Here is an 18,843-nt window from a genome sequence, read left to right as displayed (position 1 = left end):
AACATTGAAATCTAGAACGTGGCGCACACATCAGATTGATCATCTATATCCGGTTCCCATCAGCAGTGGGTGGTCACCTTGGGGGAATTTGCTCTGTTTGTTTTGTCCACCTTTTTCACCATAGAATGACATCCCATTCTACATCATAGACAGGCCATTTGGCCCATCCTATCCAGTCAAGATTTCTGCTCCACTCACCATCCCTCCTATCTATTCTCCACACCCGGTAACAATATCCCAAATTCCATGAGCCCTAATGTGTTTACCCCACTGTTAATCCTGGCTAAATTGGACCAGCCAGGACTTCAAAAAGGAGGTTAAGTTTCAGGGTTTGCTGGGAGATTTGGTCAAATTGGAATTGCTCTCTGGGACAGGCTGCGAGAGATGCCAGGAAGTCTGGAACTTAGATACAATTTGCAAGCAAAGAATGGGAAGCCTTGCAAATCCTGTCAATCTGGTACTAAATGCATAGAATGGATTGGATGGCTGCAAACCAGACATATACCTTGTAAATAGCTTGTAAATAATGTTGCAGAGTCTGATTCTGCTAAGTGTTGATTGGATGGGGTGTTGAGCCTTGTCTGAGAGTTCTGTTCATCAGGGTAAATGTTTCCAAGTTGACTTCACCTTGATGTCCGTTGTGAATACAATGTATTGAATTGTTGTATCATTGGGTTAGGGAAATGCCTGTTATGTATGGGGATAATCGATATTTGTAATTGGGTGATTAAGCGACAACCCCCGTGTGGTTCGGCCTCTCGAGTTTGCGGGGCATATAAAAGTCCCTGGTCACGAGGCTCAGGGCCCATCTTCTGGAAGAGCGCTCACGGCCAGGTAACATCCTGGAGTGCCTCTGTCTGTGCGAGGCCTAGAGGGCTTGAACAGATAGACGCAGGGATCGAACCCACGGTGGGATAGGTACAGTGTGTGATCTGTGACGTGCTTTTGGTAGAATACAATTAATTGATTCAAGTGCTTGATTCAGTGTTTTCACTGAAACTAGACTGGGGGGAAGCGTAGAACCGAGCAATTATCACCGCTTGCATTTAAATTTATCTCTGCTGTTGGCTTCAGTCCCTCCAATGCAAGTGAGGTCCATGTTCTCATGACTGCATTCCTTTAGGTATTTATTGAAGACCACGTTACATTTCAACTTTGATTATTGGTCTCCCCTTCAATTTAAGATATTATTTCATTCCCAGAGATTTAAATCCACCGATAATATTAAATTCCCTCTCATCATTCCTGAAAACCTCTACAGATGAAATCCCATGACCTGCCCAGTCTTTTCATTAAGTTCCATCCTCTCAGTTATGACATAGAAAAATAGAAAATATGTGCAAGAGTAGGCCATTTGGCCCTTCGAGCCTGCACCGCCATTCGATATGATCATGGTTGATCATCCAACTCAGTATCCCATCGCTACCTTCTCTCCATACCCCTTGATCCCTTTAGCCACAAGGGCCACATCTAACTCCCTCTTAAATATAGCCAATGAACTGGCCTCAACTATATTCTGTGGCAGAGAATTCCACAGATTCACCACTCTCTGTGTAAATAATGATCTTCTCATCTCGGTCCTAAAAGACTTCCCTCTTATCCTTATACTGTGACCCCTAGTTCTGGACTTCCCCAACATCGGGAATAATCTTCTTGCATCTAGCCTGTCCAACCCCTTAAAAATTTTGTACGTTTCTATAAGATCCCCCATCAATCTTCTAAATTCTAACGTGTACAAGCCGAGTCTATCCAGTCTTTCTTCATATGAAAGTCCTGCCATCCCAGGAACAGTCTGGTGAACTTTCTCTGTACTCCCTCTATGGCAAGAATGTCTTTCCTCAGATTAGGAGACGTCATTCTCATGAACATTCCTTGTGCTTTCCCCCATCGTTCTACATCTCTGCGGCAATATCCGCTTTCTCTCTGCATGACAGTGGCGATAAGTTGGGAAATGGGAATGATCAGAGGGTTGTAGAAATTTGGTGAAATTCCCGCTGTCGGGATGAGGACGGTTCATCTCAATTTATTGACATTTGTGTTTTATTTATTTCAGGGGGAAGCTGGTCGCAAGCGAAGGTAGGACATTGTCTTGACGGAAACATTGCAAGTTTTTGTGGAACAGCTTAAAACATTTCTAATGCTCAGTTTATAACCAGCTGTTCAATATTTGCAGGGTTCGTGATGAAGCCAAACCACTGTCGGTGGTAGTTGAAGCCTTGCCGATTGAAAAGTTTCATTGCCCTGTTTCGTTCAACACGGCATTCAAAGAAACATCTAATGACTTCAAGCAAGGTAAAGCTTGTACCCTTTCCATTATTCTTGTTTCTGATATCTTTAAGCAATACCTAGATGCAAACATTAATAGTATTGTGGACTGAAGGGAAATTGGAGATACCACTAAACCCATCAGCTGGGAAGCATCACAGAGTCAGACGTTCATACTATTGCTTTGGGTGAAATACTGTGGCTATTCATCCTATCTGTGCACCTTATATAGATCTTATACACATCTATAAAAACACCTGGATGTGCTCCAAAGACAAATGTCCCTGCCTGTCCAACGTCTCCTTATATCCCAGCCCTTCAGACCTGATTAAATTATTGTAAATACTTTTGCACCCTCACTAATTTACTAACTATCTTATTGTGTCAAACGCTGTATTTAATATCCTGACCTATGAAAGCATGAGTGACAAACACAAGCTTCACCACCCTGCCTGTCACTGTTGCATCTTCCATGGCACTGTGTACCTGCAGCCCGAGACCTCTCAGTTCTATAAAGTTCCCCATTTACTTTGTATGTCCTGCCCTGGTATGTCTCAGCAAAGTGCATCACCTCTCCTTCACATGAATAAATCCCACCTACGTTCGTGAGCCCATTGGCCCAGTTCACAGGGATCCCATTTACTCTCAGATAACCTTCTTCACACTCCACAATGTCACCAATTTTAGTTCCATCTGCAAACTGACTAACCGTGCAAACTACATACACCCCCATTCGTGTATATAAATAAGGAACAACAGTGGACTCTGTCTCCAGTCTGAAAAACAACCCTCTACCAACATCCTCTGTCTGCGACCTTCAGGTAAATGTTGTATTCTAGTGAATATCTGGAATGTTGTGTCCAAGGTGGTGGTGAAACGCTGAGTTATTGGATATGTGCAACTTGGCTACAAATAAATATTTGATAGATCGAATATTTAAGATTATGGGGAACTCACACAGAAGAGGAATTGGTGGCAGTTTAGATCAGCCATGATTACATTGAATGGAGGGGCAAGCCTGAGGAGCGGATCCTAATCCTGCTCCTGTTTTCTTGTGTTCCTATGCTCCTGTGTACCGATAAATTGACAGACTTGACAGAGGAAATGCAGCAAAGATTAACAATAATTGTTCCTGGGACAATGAGTTTGCTGTGCGGGGTGAGATTGAGTAGACTAGGCCTGTGTACTCAAGAGTTCGGGTGTATTGGGGCAGATCTCAGTGAAACACAAAGTTCTTACAGGGCTCAGTGGGCTGGATGCAGGGAGGATGTTTCCCCTGTCTGAGGGGTCTGGAGAACGGGCACCCTCTCAGAATGTGGTCTGCACCATGTAGGACAGAGATAAGGAGACATTACTGCACGCAGAGACTGGGGAACCTTTGGAATTCCCTGCACAGGTGGTGTGGTGACTCAGTCATTCAGTGCTCTTGGAGCTGAGAGCCATGGTTGTACATTACAGAATCAGGCCCTTCGGCCGGTCATGTCCATGTCCACCTATTTCCCAGCTTTACTAATCGATTTGCCCACATGACATTGGTATTCTTCTGCACCTCACCTAGATAAGTGCCTCAAATATAATGATTAGATCTCACCACCGCCGCCTCTGTAGCATGTTCCAGATATTACCCACTCTCAGTGTAAAGAAAACTTACTACTCAGATCCACTTTAAAATTCCTTGCTCTCAAGATAAACCTGCACTCTTGATTTGATATCCCTGCTGCAGCACCGATCTCTGCTGCACTCCACCAGTCACAGACCTCCAAGCAGAAAACTCATCCTTCTACCGCTACCTTCTACCTCCAACCACCAAGCCAATTTTGATCCATTTCACCAGCTCGCCTTGGATCCCACCTGCCTTCACTTTCTGGACAAGCCTTACATGCGCAACATTGTCAAGTCCCTCAGTGAAGTTCATATATTGGTTCACAATGAGATCAGTGTGTTCTTAGTTGTACACACCCATCAAATCCACTCGTGAATCCAATCTTTCAGCGACCCTACAACCACAAGTATCCACCCATACTGTCCAACACCCGATCATTCAACCTCTGCTTCCTTCCATGGTACAAGCCACCCCTCCCTCTCTCTCACCCTCCACTCAAAGAAACAGGGGCAGGTCATCTGGCCCCTCATGTCTCCCCCTCCCATTCACTATGATCATGGTGACTCCACCCCACACCTCTACCTCCTCTTTAACAACCTCAAACTACCACTCACCTCAATATCCTCTTGCTCCGATCTGCCTCCATATCTGAATAGCCCGCTTCATTTCTCCATCTCCCACCCCAATCTCGCAATCCTCCTCACTCTCTGCAGTCGTCCTCCCCGTCCACCCCCCCCCCCCCCCCCTCACGAAATTTTCCTGGATAAAATCTCTTAGAAAGATGTTTATTGTCCATCCTGATGTGGTTGGATGTTAAATCCCGGGCAAGGTTTCAGTTGTCCGCCCGCCTGTGCCTGAGGCCGAGCGGCTTCTCCCCCGGTCCCGGGGCCGCGCTGCCCGAGTCTCCCCCCGACCCCCGGGGACTCTCTGATTCTCTGCTTCTCCCCCCAGTCTCCGTCACCCTGGATGTGGAAACAGCGCATGTGCTGCTCGAGGTGTCTGAGGATCGGAAGAGGGTGAGACGGACCGGGACCGTGAGGAGTCTCCCTGACACCGGGAAGAGGTTTACATACAGTACGTGTGTGCTGGGATCGGAGGGATTCACATCGGGGAGACATTACTGGGAGGTGGAGGTGGCGGGGAGTCAGCGCTGGAGTCTGGGAGTCGCCGCAGAGTCTGTGGAGAGGAAGAGACCGGTCACACTGACCCCGGAGACTGGAGTCTGGAGCATCAGGCGGTGGGATGACGTGTTTAATGCATTCACCTCCCCTCGATCCTGTCTCCCCGCCCGTCCCATCCCCGGGAGGGTGGGAGTTTATCTCAGTTACGAGTCCGGGACAGTTTCATTTTACGACGCGGACACCAAGTCCCATCTCCACACCTTCACTGGGAATAAATTCACGGAGAAACTTTATTCTTTCTTCGAGACTCGGGATGGAAACTGGCTGAGAATCTGCTCCGGTTTCGCTCCGGGTGTGTAAAAAAAATGTAAATGTGGGAAGAGTGAAATAAACTGCAACTGAAATCAGAGCTGTCTGTCTGTCGATCCGTTCATTTTAACGCGTTAACCGCGTCCGGCAACGGAACAGAAATTACTTTAGTGAAAATATAAAGTTTGAAACAATCTCCCTTCCCGCGGGTTCAGCAGCAGCCGCGGGTGGGCGGCGGGTCCTGAGCTCCGGGCTCCCCCGGGTCCCAAACTCCCCCCGAGTCACAACGCGACACAAGCGGTGTTGGTGCGGAATTCAACAGCGGCGTAAAGGCGAGTTTGGGGATAGGTGGAGATAGAAGGGCGGAATAACATCGGAAGTGGTCAAGATCTTACTTTTGATATAGATATAAATTAAAATGTATTTACAAATAAAATCCGACATAATATTTATAGCGGGTAGATGGATAGAGGTGTTTTAGAAATTGGTATATATGAAACATAGAAACATAGAAATTAGGTGCAGGAGTAGAGGCCATTCGGCCCTTCGAGCCTGCACCGCCATTTAATATGATCATGGCTGATCATCCAACTCAGTATCCCATCCCTGCCTTCTCTCCATACCCCCTGATCCCTTTAGCCACAAGGGCCACATCTAACTCCCTCTTAAATATAACCAATGAACTGGCCTCAACTACTTTCTGTGGCAGAGAATTCCAGAGATTCACCACTCTCTGTGTGAAAAATGTTTTCCTCATCTCGGTCCTAAAAGATTTCCCCCCTTATCCTTAAACTGTGACCCCTTGTTCTGGACTTCCCCAACATCGGGAACAATCTTCCTGCATCTAGCCTGTCCAACCCCTTAAGAATTTTGTAAGTTTCTATAAGATCCCCCCTCAATCTTCCAAATTCTAGCGAGTACAAACCGAGTCTATCCAGTCTTTCTTCATATGAAAGTCCTGACATCCCAGGAATCAGTCTGGTGAACCTTCTTTGTACTCCCTCTATGGCAATAATGTCCTTCCTCAGATTGGGAGACCAAAACTGTACGCAATACTCCAGTTGTGGTCTCACCAAGACCCTGTACAACTGCAGTAGAACCTCCCTGCTCCTATACTCAAATCCTTTTGCAATGAATGCTAACATACCATTCGCCTTCTTCACTGCCTGCTGCACCTGCATGCCTACTTTTAATGACTGGTGTACCATGACACCCAGGTCTCGTTGCCTCCCCCTTTCCTAATCGGCCACCATTCAGATAATAGTCTACTTTCCTGTTTTTGCCACCTAAGTGGATAACCTCACATTTATCCACATTATACTGCATCTGCCATGCATTTGCCCACTCACCCAGCCTATCCAAGTCACCTTGCAGCCTCCTAGCATCCTCCACACAGCTAACACTGTCCCCCAGCTTTATGTCATCTGCAAATTTGGAGATGTTGCATTCAATTCCCTCGTCCAAATCATTAATATATATCGTAAATAGCTGGGGTCCCAGAACTCAGCCTTGCGGTACCCTACTAGTCACTGCCTGCCATTGTGAAAAGGACCCGTTTACTCCTACTCTTTGCTTCCTGTCTGCCAGCCAGTTCTCTATCCACATCAATACTGAACCCCCAATACCGTGTGCTTTAAGTTTGTATACTAATCTCTTATGTGGGACCTTGTCAAAAGCCTTCTGAAAGTCCAGATATAACACATCCACTGGTTCTCCCTTATCCACTCTACTAGTTACATCCTCGAAAAATTCTATAAGATTTGTCAGACATAATTTACCTTTCATAAATCCATGCTGACTTTGTCCAATGATTTCACCACTTTCCAAATGTGCTGCTATCCCATCTTTAATAACTGATTCTAGCAGTTTCCCCACTACCGACGTTCGACTAACTGGTCTGTAATTCCCCATTTTCTCTCTCCCTCCCTTTTTAAAAAATGGGGTTACGTTAGCTACCCTCCAATCCTCAGGAACTACTCCAGAATCTAAAGAGTTTTGAAATATTATCACTAATGCATCTACTATTTCTGGGGGCTACTTCCTTAAGTACTCTGGGATGCAGCCTACCTGGCCCTGGGGATTTATCGGCCTTTAATCCATTCAATTTACCTAACATCACTTCCCGGCTAACCTGGATTTCACTCAGTTCCTTCATCTCATTTGACCCCCGGTCCCCTGCCATTTCCAGCAGATTATTTATGTATTTTAATATTATTTATGTCTTTTAATATTATTTAGTATTATATGAGGGAGATTGAATTGAGTTACGCGAAGTGCGTGTAGGATGGTGTTAGTGTGCGGAGATTGTTGGTCGGCGTAGACTTGGTGGACCGAGGGGCTTGTTTCCACTCTGTGTCGTCAAATTAAACAAATTGCGAGCAATTTCGCAAAGTGCAAAGTGAGTAACTCAGCTGGTTTCCCCCATACTTAAGAAAGGATGTACTAGCCCCGGAGGCAGTGCAGCGAAGGTTTACAAGATTAATTCCTGCAATGAGGGGATTGACATATGAGGAAAGGTTAAGTAGGCTGGAACTCTACTCTTTGGAGTTTAGAAGAATGAGAGGCGATCTCATTGAAACATATAAGATCGTGAGGGGCCTTGATCGGGTGGATGCACCGAGGTTGTTCCCAATGATCGGGGAAACTAGAACTAGGGGACATAGTTGCAGAATAAGGGGGTGCTCTTTTAAAACTGAGATGAGGAAGAACTTCTTCACCCAGAGGGTGGTTAATTTATGGAATTCACTGCCCCAGGGAGCAGTGGAAGCAGAAACATTAAATATATTTAAGTCTAAAATAGATGTTTTTTTAGCTGCCAAGGGGATAAGGGGCTACGGGGAGAGGGCAGGGATATGGACCTAGGTATGGTTAGTATAGTAAGACCTGAGTGATCTCCTGGACAAGTGTCAATCGCCTGGATTGGGGTCGGAGAGGAATTTCCCGGATTTTTTTCCCGAATTGGACCTGGGTTTTTATCCGTTTTTTTGCCTCCCCCAGGAGATCACGCGGTTCTTGGGGTGGAGAGGGGTGATAGCGGTATAAAGGGGAGGGTAGTGTCTTGTGTTCTGTGTCTTGTGTCTACTGTTTGTGGGTAAGGGTGTCTGTTTAGTGTTCAGCCATGAGCGAATGGCGGTGCGGGCTCGACGGACCTGGTGGTCTACTCTCGCACCTACTTTCTATGATTCTATGATTCTATGATTCTAAGAATGATACCCAAAGCGTTGAGTTACTCCAACACTTTGTATCCACAAGTACATCCACTTCCTCCCGAATGAGGAAGTTCAAACAGGCTGCCACCTGACGTCACCTCGTCCGTCACTCAATTCTCCAACACATTGCACAACACCGTATCATGCAAACTATTCTGAGAATCATTTCACCCCATAATTTGCTGGAGTTACTATAGAAAACATAGAAAAACATAGAAAATAGGTGCAGGAGTAGAGGCCATTCGGCCTTCAAGCCTGCACCGCCATTCAACATGATCATGGCTGATCATCAAACTCAGTATCCCATCCCTGCCTTCTCTACTTACCCCCTGATCCCTTTAGCCACAAGGGCCACATCTAACTCCCTCTTAAATATAACCAATGAACTGGCCTCAACTATCTTCTGTGGCAGAGAAATCCACAGATTCACCACTCTCTGTGTAAAAAATGGTTTTCTCATCTCGGTCCTAAAAGACTTCCCTCTTATCCTTAAACTGTGACCCCTAGTTCTGGACTTCCCCAACATCGGGAATAATCTTCCTGCATCTAGCCTGTCCAACCCCTTAAGAATTTTGTAAGTTTCTATAAGATCCCCCCTCAATCTTCTAAATTCTAGCGTGTACAAGCCGAGACTATCCTGTCTTTCTTCATATGAAAGTCCTGCCATCCCAGGAATCAGTCTGGTGAACCTTCTCTGTACTCCGTCTATGGCAAGAATGTCTTTCCTCAGATTAGGAGACCAAAACTGTACGCACTCATTTGTTTTTTGTGTAAAAATTTAAAAAATCTTGGGCTGAAATTTTTGAAATCTTCACAAAATTATTTAAAATAAAATTGATACCAAAAGCAGTATTGATTATTTTTGGAACAATGGAAGGGCAGCCCTGAACTAACTGTGTTTCAAAAGAATCTATTTAATTAAGGGTTAATAACGGGAAAAAGACTTATACTTAAATTCTGGAAAAACGCCCCTATACCAACAATAAATATGTGGATTTCAAATATGTTCGAAACATTACACCTGGAAGATATGAGATTCCTTCTTGCAGGCAAATCAGACCACTTCCAAATGACATGGTCTGCATTTATCGACTTACTACAAGTATAAGGTGCAACAGTACTCTGAAAAGAAATGGTTTCAGGCTCTGGTAAGGGGGGGATGAAACATACGAAGTTGGTATATCTCTGCGTAAGAAACTTACAGCTCTGCGTTTAACACAATCATTCCGCAGCAGCTGGTGGAGAAGTTGGAGCTATTGGGGGTTGATGCTGGCACATGTAACTGGGTCCTGAACTTTCTATCACAACGGCAGCAGACAGTCAGGGTGGGCAGTAGGACATCAAAAACCATAGCCGTGAGCACTGGCTCTCCCCAAGGCTGCGTCCTAAGCCCCCTGCTGTTTAGTCTGCTTACACACGACTGTACTGCTAGACTCAATAACAACTTCATCAACAAGTTCGCTGATGACACAACAGTGGTGGGTCTCATCAGTGACAATGATGAGTCGGCGTACAGGATGGAGGTGGAGCTGCTCACAGGATGGTGCAAATCCCACAACCTCATTCTCAACGTGGGAAAAACTAAGGAGATGGTGGTTGACTTCAGGAGGGCGGGAAAACAACACCATACACCTCTGCACATCGATGGAGCTGATGTGGAAAGGGTCAGCAGCGTGAAGTTCCTAGGACTCCACCTGTCAGATGACCTGATGTCCACAACCAACTCTTGACCACAGCACTGGTCAAGAGAGCCCAGCAGCAACTACACCCTCTTCGAAGACTACGTAAAGCAGGTCTGCCCACTACACACCTACGAACTTTTTATAGGGGGACAATTGAGAGCACATTAACCAACGGCATCACTTCCTGGTTCGGGAGCTGCAAGGCGTACGAACGGCACCAACTTGACAGGATTGCTAAGACCGCCAGCAGGATTATTGGTGCTCCACTCCCTTTCTTGCTGGACATATACAGGAAGAGATGTATCAACAGAGCCATCTCCATCATCAAAGACCCCTACCACCCATCGCATCACATATTCTCCATCCTGCCATCTGGGAAGAGGTACAGGAGCATTAGCTGCAAAACCAGCAGGATGCTCCTCAGCTTCTTCCCGCAGGCTATAAGACTGATAAACGGACTTAGCCCCCTGCCAAAGTATTGCGCACCAACCATCAACCTGGACACACTGCAGCAGCTGTCGATCGGAACGCCTGTTGATGTTTAGTAGAGAGTAGAGTGTTTAATTTAATTTGTTCATGATATATATTTTTTATTTCTAGTTATTTGTTGTTATTTGTACTGCACACTGAATGGACACTGGTTGAGCAACGTTTTTTTGTTTCCTCTGGGTATGTGAGTACTCAGGAAAATGACAATAAGATATACTGATACTGATATCCCTTTCTGCCCTGTCTTCTTAATAGAATAGAGCTTTTGTTTCATTTTCTCTTTTTTCTTTTCTACGGCCTATTTTTTAACTTTTTTCTCAACTCTTCGCGTAATGGGTCTTTTTTCTTGATCACATTTTCACACAATCACGACTTTCTCACTTTCTTTACTTTTTTCTCTTTTGAAAGCTTAAAAAATGAAGTGGTACAAGAAATGTAATAAGTTATATTTGGCTTGTATTAATGTAATGTACTTTACTTCTAAAAAATAAATAAAATAAAATAAAAATAATAATTTTACTGGAGCCAAAATAAAACATCTTTATAAAGCATCTTTAGGGTGGCATTGTGACGTAGTGCGAAAAGAGTGAAGACATTCACCACCAGATTCAGGGACAGTTTCTTCCCAGCTGTTATCAGGCAACTGAATCATCCTACCACAACCAGAGAGCAGTCCTGAACTACCATCTACCTCTTTGATGACCCTTGATCGAACATTGCTGGCTATATACTGACAGTAAAATAATCTAACTAAACTGGCGTTAGATCACCTGCCTTACGGCGCCAGAGACCCGGGTTCAATCCTGACTACGGGTGCTTGTCTGTGCGAGGTTTGTGCATTCCTACATGGGTTTTCTCCGACATCTTCGGTTTCCTCCAACACTCCAGAGACGTACAGTTCTGTGGGTTAATTGGCTTGGTATAAATGTAAATTGTCCATAGTGTGTGTAGGATAGTGTTGATGTGCGGGGAACGCTGGTCGGTACGGGCTCAGTGGGCCGAATGGCCTGTTTCCGCGCTGTATCTCTAAACCAAATTAAACAAATTACAAATCCAGGGCCAGACATGGCACAACAAACGTGAATGAAAGCATTACACCAAAATTAATTAAATAGACTACACTTTTTTTACACAATAATGAAATTTCAAATATAGTACCAGGAATTTTCATTATCAATCCCTTACAACAATGTCAAATTAATACACTAGATGGCAGTAAAATGTCATTCATTTTTAAATTACAGTAAAAAAATCCAGTTTACAAGGTATGAATATTGATTCCTCTAGCACCGTAACCCCTGCATCCCCTCTCTCTCTGTCCCTTCCCCACACAAGTACTTCAACCAGCTTCAAAGCCGTCTTGTTGAGTCTCATTGTCTGTAACTCATTCGCATCCAGCCCGCAGCTAACATGGACATTTCTTCCCAATAACCCTTTCTGGCTTAAGCCCTCCCTTCACCACCTCCAGTTTAAATCCCATTTGGAATATTTTGGAGGACCAAGAAACCATGAACCAAGAACCAAGAACATAGAAATTAGGTGCAGGAGTAGGCGATTCAGCCCTTCGAGCCAGCACCGCCATTCAATATGATCATGGCTGATCATCTAAAATCAGTACCCCGTTTCTGCTTTCTTCCCATATCCCTTGATTCCATTAGCCCGAAAAGCTAGGTAGACACAACATGCTGCAGGAGCTCAGCGGGATAGGCAGCACCTCTGGAGAGGCATTCCTTCTCTCCAGAGATGCTGCCTGTGCCACTGAGTTACTCCAGCATGTTGTGTCTACTTTCAATTTAAACCAGCATCTGCAGTTCTTTCCTAGCCGCAAGAGCTATATTTAACTCTCTCTTGAATATATATGCAGTGAATTGGCCTCCACTGCCTTTTGTGGCAGAGAATTCCACAGATCACAACTCTCTGGGTGAAAAAGTTTTTCCTCATCTCAGTTCTAAATGGACTACCACTTAGTCTCACACTGTGACACCTGTCACTGGACTCCCCCAACATCGGGAACATATTTCCACCATCTAGCCTTTTTCCCTTTATCATTGGTATTTTTTTACATATCTTTCATTCATTTGTTTTATATCTCCCTCTATCACCATCTATATCTCTCGTTTCCCTTTCATAGAAACATAGAAAATAGGTGCAGGAGTAGGCCATTCGGCCCTTTGAGCCTGCACTGCCATTCGATATGATCATGGCTGATCATCCAACTCAGTATCCCATCCCTGCCTTCTCTCCATACCCCCTGATCCCTTTAGCCACAAGGGACACATCTAACTCCCTCCTAAATATAGCCAATGATCTGGCCTCAACTACCTTCTGTGGCAGAGAATTCCACAGATTCACCACTCTATGTAAAAAATGATCTTCTCATCTCGGTCCTAAAAGACTTCCCTCTTATCCTTAAACTGTGACCCATAGTTCTGGACCTCCCCAACATCGGGTACAATCTTCCTGCATCTAGCCTGTCCAACCCCTTAAGAATTTTGTAAGTTTCTATAAGATCCCCCCTCAATCTTCTGAATTCTAGCGTGTACAAGCCGAGTCTATCCAGTCTTTCTTCATATGAAAGTCCTGCCATCCCAGGAATCAGTCTGGTGAACCTTCTCTGTACTCCCTCTATTCCCCTGACTCTCAGTGTGAAGAAGGGTCTCGACCCAAAACGTCACCTATTCCTTTTCTCCAGAGAAGCTGTCTGACCCGCGGAGTTTCTCCAGATTTATGTACTCAAATATCTTCATTGTGTGAAGTTTTATTTAATAACATCGAACATTGTTCTTAAGTCCAGCTGAATGCTTTTATTTTAAAGCAGTTTGGATAACAGTGGTGCCTTTGGGTTTAACAAACCCACTCCCCCTATGATGTGACACACACCTCAGGAAAATCCAAGTGCGATAAATCCAAAGTAACAGGCAGTTATTTGGGATATGAAGCTGGATCCAACCCCTTTTGGGCCTGTCCCACCTGGGCATCATTTCTGCATCACGCAGGTGGCGTGCGAGGATGTTGAGAATCCCAAAATCCTGGTGCGCCGCGCGCTACCACACTTCACTGCCTACGCCACCACGTCTCACCATGCGCTTTGCGCGCGTCGGGTGTCCTGATGCATAAATGATGTCGCGTAAATGACGCGCAAATGACGCCCAAGTGGGACTGGCCCTTTAATTATCAAAAGTCTCACGGTGCCTCGGCAAGGCCAGCAGTATAATCAAGGACGTGTCGCACCCTGGTCACTCCCTCTTTTCCCATCTCCCATCAGGCTAAAGATCTAGGTGTGAAAACGCACACCTCCAGATTCAGGGACAGTTTCTTCCCAGCTGTTATCAGGCAACTGAATCATCCTACCACAACCAGGATGTGGTGCTGTCCTGAACTACTATCTACCTCATTGGTGACCCTCGGACTGTCCTCGATCGGACTTTGCTGGCTTTACTTTGCACTAAACACGATTCCCTTATCATGTATCTGTAAACGGCTCGATTGTAATCTTGTATTGTCTTTCCGCCGACTGGATAGCACGCAACATAATAGCTTTTCCCGGCACCTCGGTACACGTGACAATTAATGAAACAAAACCAAAAAAGCCATCCCGTCAGTTCCATGAGACGTTCCCTCTGTGAAGATTGCTTTGTGATGGGAGGAGGGCAGTAGGTTCTGAAGATGACAGTCAACTCTTCCTGCTGTTGATCACTTGCAGGACTGGGCCTTCAGGTACCAATGTGGGAAGGGTGGACGGTCGGGCAGGTAATATTCACCTGGACTTGTTGCGGTGAGCTACACAAAGCGCTGGTGGTGGAATAGCCCATCCAGAGTGGCCAAGGGTGGAGGAAGCTCTCGCACTTCAGTCCCAACTCCTGTCTCTCAGGGACCGGCAATCGCTCATCCAGGTGGGCCACTGGCGTGAGGTAGACCTGCAGAGCAACAATGGAGAACAGAAACAGCAGAAGCCTCTTCACCACATCCTTCTCAGCTGGGATGGTCTTCCGGGGCTGTGGATCCAAATAGGGAGAGAGTCAATGAAAGGATCTAGGGAATAGTCTCACTCGCTAGCATTTAGAAGATTGAGGGGGGATCTTATAGAAACTTACAACATTCTTGAAGTGTTTCGGCCCGAAACGTTGCCTATTTCCTTCGCTCCATAGATGCTGCTGCACCCGGTTAGTTTCTCCAGCTTTTTTGTGTACCTTCGATTTTCCAGCATCTGCAGTTCCTTCTTGAACAAATTCTTAAGGGGTTGGACAGGCTAGATGCAGGAAGATTGTTCCCGATGTTGGGGAAGTCCAGAACAAGGGGTCACAGTTTAAGGATAATGGGGAAATCGTTTAGGACTGAGATGAGAAAAACATTTTTCACACAGTGGTAAATCTCTGGAATTCTCTGCTACAGAAGGTAGTTGAGGCCAGTTCATTGGCTATATTTAAGAGGGAGTTAGATGTGGCCCTTGTGGCTAAGGGGATCAGGGGGTATGGAGAGATGGCAGGTACGGGATACTGAGTTGGATGATCAGCCATGATCATATTGAATGGCGGTGCAGGCTCGTCGGGCCGAATTCCCTGTACTCCTGCACCTATTGTCTATGTTTCTATGGTTCTACAGGTGCACCATGGAAAGCATTTTATTGGGATGCATCACGGCTTGGTTTGTAAACAGTTCCATCCAAGATCGCAAGAAATCGCAGCGAATTGTGGACGCAGCCCAGACCATCACGCAAACCAACCTCCCTTCCATTGTCTACGTTTAAACCTCACGCTGCCTCGGCAAGGCCAGCTCGCTTATTCACGGACCAGTCGCACCCTGGCCAGTAGCTCTTCTCCCCTCTCCCACCAGGCAAAAGGTACAGAAGTGTGAAAACGCACATCTGCATATTCAGGGACAGAGTCTTCCCAGCTGTCATCAGGCAACTGAATCATCCTACCACAACCAGAGAGCAGTGCTGAACTACTATCTACCTCATTGGTGACCCTTGGACTATCCTTGATCGGACTTTGCTGGCTTTACCTTGCACTAAACGTTATCCCCTTATCATGTATCTGTAAACTGTAAATGGTTCGATTGTAAACATGTATTGTCTTTCCGCTGACAGGATAGCACGCAGCAAAACGCTTTTCACTGTATCTCGGTACACGTGACAATAAACTCAACTAGTCTACCAGCTACATCAATCTATATTGGTTCTGTCTAGTTGATTATTGTCATAGGCACATAGAAACATAGAAAATAGGTGCAGGAGGAGGCCATTCGGCCCTTCAAGCCAGCACCGCCATTCATTGTGATCATGGCTGATCGTCCCCTATCAATAACCCGTGCCTGCCTTTTCCCCATATCCCTTGACTCCACTAGCCCCTAGAGCTCTATCTAACTCTCTCTTAAATCCATCCAGTGACTTGGTCTCCACTGCCCTTTGTGGCAGGGAATTCCACAAATTCACAACTCTCTTGGTGAAAAAGTTTTTTCTCACCTCAGTCTTAAATTACCTCCCATTTATTCGAAGACTGTGTGGCCCCTGGTTCTGGACTCTCCCAACATTGGGAACATTTTTCCTGCATCTAGCTTGTCCAGTCCTTTTATAATGTTATATGTTTCTATAAGAACCCCCTCATCCTTCTAAACTCCAGTGAATACAAGCCTAGTCTTTTCAATCTTTCCTCATATGATAGTCCCGCCATCCCAGGGATCAATCTCGTGAACCTACGCTGCACTGCCTCAATCACAAGGATGTCCTTCCTCAAATTAGGAGACCAAAACAGTACACAATACTCCAGATGTGGTCTCAGTAGAGCCCTATAAAACTGCAGAAGAACCTCTCTACTCCTATACTGAAATCCTCTTATTCACTAGAATTTAAAAAGATGAGAGGGAATCTTAAAGAAACATATAAAATGACTTACCGGAGCCCTATAGAACTGCAGAAGCATCTATATTGTTGGGGAGTTGGGGCAGGATTGAGGAGGGGTGGGGAGGGGGGTGGGGCAGAACTGCAGATGCTGGTTCACAAAAAAAAGACGAAATGCTGGAGTAATTCAGCAAGTCGGGCAGTATCTCTGGAGAACATGGATAGGGGATAAGTTCATAATCATAGGATCAGAATTAGGCCATTCGGCCCAGACAGTCGATACTGTCATTCAAATCATGGTTGATCTATCTTTCCCCCTCAACCACATTCTCCAGCTTTCCCCCCCACAAACCGCGGCGTGTAAACAAAATTCCCCGGCACACTTAACCGAGAATTAATTCACTACAAACTGGAATTACATTTGGCAAAACACAAAGCGCTGGAGCAACTGAGCGGGTCCCTGGAGAACATGGATAGGTGACGCTTTGAGTCGGGTACTTAGAATGAATGCAATACAAACCCCCTGGAATTAAATGTAGCCAAACCAGAAAGTACTGGTGCAACTCAGCAGGCCAGGCAGCATATGTGGAGGGAATAGACCTTTTCTTGAGAATTTAAACTGGGATTTTACCCAGCCTCGGCGCCCGGTGCTGAAGAAGACAGCGAGGATATTAACATACCTGGTATATCGGGGAAAGGATTTTCAATGAGCGCCTCTTGTACTTGCGTCCATATGTGGGCGATGGGATCGGGTCGAATGTGAAGATCTCGGGCTCAGTGTTTCGTCGGGTGCTCAGTTTGCGAACAACCTTCTTTCTATCACTGGGCAACGGGAAGCAGATGGGTTGCACTAGTGCAGAATGCATCATTGGAAGGTCCCATCAACTGATGCCGTCCTTCAAAGCAGCGTCGCGGCCAAATAATATCCTTGGCTCGGTTGCAAAACCGCCCTTCAAACCTCCGGGGGTGGTTGGCAGACAAGAATTCAGATATAGATTGGCCACTCCTTGAGTGTCCCACTTCCTCGCCTGTATGCCCCAATCATGATTGACGTTAACAGCTCCAAGACCCGCCTCATTCACACAAAGATTTGCTACATTTTGAGTGGGAAGCATAGAAACCTAAAAAAATAGGTACGTAGAAAGTAGGCCGTTCGGCCCTTCTAGCCAGCACCGCCATTCAATATGACTAGTCGGGGGTCTACAGTACACCCCCAACAAGGTGATCGTCCCTTTCTTGTTTAAGAAGGAACTGCAGATGCTGGAAAAATCGAAGGTAGACAAAAATGCTGGAGTAACTCAGTGGGCGAGGCTGGATCTATGGAGCGAAGGAATAGGTGTCGTTTCGGGAGGAGGCCCAGGACAGAAAGGTCGGATTCGGAATGGGAGGGGGAGTTGAAGTACTGGGCCTCCCGGTGGCCCAGCACTTCAACTCCCCCTCTCATTCCGAATCCGACCTTTCTGTCCTGGGCCTCCTCCATGGCCAGAGTGAGTCACACCGCAAATTGGAGGAGCAGCACCTCATATTCCGCTTGGGTAGTTTACACCCCAGCGGTATGAACATTGACTTCTCCAATTTCAGGTAGTCCTTGCTTTCTCCCTCCTTCCCCACCCCTTCCCAGCTCTCCCACAGCCCACTGTCTCCGCCTCTTCCTTGCTTCTTCCCGCCCCCACATCAGTCTGAAGAAGGGTCTCGACCCAAAACGTTACCTATTCCTTCGCTCCACAGATGCTGCCTCACTCGCAGAGTTTCTTCAGCATTTTTGTCTACCTTCATCTCTTTCTTGTTCCTCAGCTCCGCCCAGATAACGGCACTAGAGGAACCATCCTAAATCAGTACCCCGCTCCCGTTTCCCCGCCACCATTTATTTTGAAGCTGTTTAGGTAACAGTGGGCCCTTGGGTTTAACAAACCCACTCCCCCTGTGATGAGACTCACACCTCAGGAAAATCCAAGCGCGATTAATCCAAAATAACAGGCAGTTAAATGGGATATGAGGATGGATACAATCCCTTAATCGTTAAAAGCCCCCCGCTGCCTCAGCAAGGCCAGCAGAGTCGCACCCTGGCCACTCCCTCTTCTCCCCTCTCCCATCCTGCAAGACGTACACGCACACCTCCAGATTCAGGGACAGTTTCTTCCCGGCTGTTATCAGGCAACTGAACCATCCTATCACCAACTAAAGAGTGGCTCCGCGCAACTATCTACCTCATTAGAGACCCTCGGACTATTTTTAATTGTCAAGGACTTTACTTGAATTTATCTTGCACGAAACGTTAGTCCCTTTATCATGCACCTTTACACTGTGGACAGCACGGATGTAATCG

At 46.0% G+C, this 18,843-nt stretch overlaps 1 protein-coding gene and 1 long non-coding RNA gene across 3 annotated transcripts in view; both read left to right on the top strand.

Moving 5' to 3' along the window:
* LOC116989872 overlaps positions 1-4,886 on the top strand; it is a 55,746-nt gene extending 50,860 nt beyond the window's left edge. For both annotated transcript variants that reach the window (XR_004416349.1, XR_004416348.1), the window contains exon 4: positions 4,873-4,886. This is a non-coding gene — a long non-coding RNA (uncharacterized LOC116989872). The remainder of the gene's footprint in view (positions 1-4,872) is intronic.
* Positions 1-18,843, top strand: part of LOC116989957 — a 551,502-nt gene that overhangs the window by 288,677 nt on the left and 243,982 nt on the right. The gene's annotated exons all lie outside the window — the stretch shown is intronic.

The sequence above is a fragment of the Amblyraja radiata genome, chromosome 30 (assembly GCF_010909765.2).
Source record: "Amblyraja radiata isolate CabotCenter1 chromosome 30, sAmbRad1.1.pri, whole genome shotgun sequence".
NCBI lineage: Eukaryota > Metazoa > Chordata > Chondrichthyes > Rajiformes > Rajidae > Amblyraja > Amblyraja radiata.
Note: the sequence above shows the minus strand (reverse complement) of the source record. Positions and strands in the feature narration are given on the sequence as shown.